Source organism: Nicotiana tomentosiformis, chromosome 9 (assembly GCF_000390325.3).
Source record: "Nicotiana tomentosiformis chromosome 9, ASM39032v3, whole genome shotgun sequence".
Taxonomy (NCBI): domain Eukaryota; kingdom Viridiplantae; phylum Streptophyta; class Magnoliopsida; order Solanales; family Solanaceae; genus Nicotiana; species Nicotiana tomentosiformis.
In genome coordinates, this window is record NC_090820.1 from 96820538 (window position 1) to 96822872 (window position 2335).

A 2335-nucleotide genomic window follows, 5' to 3' on the forward strand; every position below is an offset into this window, starting at 1 on the left:
ACAATTATTGCAGGAATTCAAGAATTAATATTTGACAAAGAATAGGAGAGAAACAATTATTATAATAATTAATTCATAATTTAAAATGATTTATGATTTTTCAAGTAATTATGCAAACAATTAATTTAACGACGTATGTACACTAGTCACCTCGCCTATACGTTGTTCACATGCATTTTATATAACAAATAGTTTAAGGGTTCTATTCCCTCAAGTTAAGGTTAACCACGACACTTACCTCGCTTTGCAATTTCAATCAATTACTCGACCACAACTTTTCCTTTTAAATTTGTCTCCAAAAGTTTCAAATCTATTCAAAGACAATTCGATATACTCAATACGAATCATAGGAATTAATCCCATATGAATTTACTAATTTTCCGGATAAAATCCAACATTCACTTTAAAAATTGACAGTGGGGCCTACGTCTCGAATCTCGAAAAAACTTACGAAATCCGAACACCCATTCCGAGATGAGTCCAACCATACAAAAATTATCAAATTCCGATGTCAAATGGACTTTCAAATCTTAAATTTTCGTTTTTGAAAGATTTTATAAAAATATGATTTTTCTCCCAAAAATTCACGGATTCATGATATAACTGAGTATGGAATCATGAAATATAATCAATATAGGATAAGGAACACTTACCCCAATATTTTTCCGTAAAAATCGCTCAAGAATCGTCTTACCCGAGCTCAAAATCGAAAATGGTGAAAAATGGGTCGAAATCCCATTTCAAGAACTTAAGTTTTGTTTCCCTAGATTTTTACCCTATGCGATCGCGAAGCACATTTTTAGGCTGCTCAGATTTTGCTCTACGCAAACGCGACAGTGGTCTCTCGAAAAGCACAGCTTCTCAGCCTTCTGCGATCGCGGACCACCTTGTGCGATCGCATAGCACAAATTTTGTGCTTCAGCTTCTGCCTCATTCCTTCTTCGCGAATGCGGCTTTGCCCACGCGTTCGCGGTGCCTTAGCTTCTCCAACTATGCGATCGCGTACAATACTATGCAATCGCATAGTACAAATTTTCATCAGTGCTCAACAAGCCTTCGCGATCGCGGATGAAGCCATATGATCGCGATTAAGAAAACCAGAACTGGAAATACCAAATTTTTCCAAAGTTTCAAAACACCCGTAGCCTATCCGAAACTCACCCGAGCCCTCGGGGCTCCAAACCAAACATGTACACAAGTCCTAAAACATGATACGAACTTGCTCGCATGATCAAATCGCCAAAATAACACTTAGAACTATGAATTGAACACCAAATCAAATGAAATTTTTAAGAAAACTTTAAAACTTATATTTTCACAACCGGACATCCGAATCACGTCAAATCAACTCCGTTTCTCACCAAATTTGGCAGACAAGTCATAATTTTATAGTGGACCTATACCGGGCTCTGAAACCAAAATATAAACCCGGTGTTAATAAATCCAACATTACTAAATTCTTAAAAATCATTAACCTTTCAAACTTTTAATTTTTCATTAAAAATCCATATCTCGAGCTAGGGACCTCGGAATTCGATTCCGGACATACGCCCAAGTCTCAAATCACGATACGGACCTACCGGAACTGTCAAAATACTGATCCGTTTGCTCAAAATATTGACCAAAGTCAACTCAGTTGAGTTTTAAAGCTCTATTTCATATTTTAATCTATTTTTCACATAAACACTTTTTGAAAATTTATACGGACTGCGCACGTAAGTCGAGGAGTGATAAATAGTACTTTTTGAGGTGTTAGAACACATAATTAATTATCAAATTTAAAGATGACATTTTGAGTCATCACAAACAATAATTGCTTTCATTCTACTTTAGGATCTACACTAATCGTATAATATTTATTTTCTTTTTATTTCAGAAATATTTTTGGTAGAATATTTGTTTTCATTTCTAAGTTTAGGATCTACATTACTTGTAGAATATTTATTTTTCTTTTAGTTTAGAATTTATGAGGAAACTCACATATTCTCCTTATTTTATTCTCTTTGATTATCTATAAATAGTGATATACTATTCTATTTTGAATCAACGCAACAAATCATGCAATGAGATATCATCCATTCTCCCCTTGATCTTTTCCCTTAGTTTCTCTTATTTTTGTTAACAAAAGTATACACATTATAACACCTTTTTGATATGGTCAATATATGTAACTTAAATTCATATATAATCCAAAATAACTTTAATTTATATGAACAGTGTTAACATTATTTATATTATCAATGCCTTTTTTCTTTTTAAATTCAAAGCCACCATTATGGTGCGTTACTTTCATGTCTTGTCTCTCGAAATCCTATTTGAAAGGAAGTTATAAGAA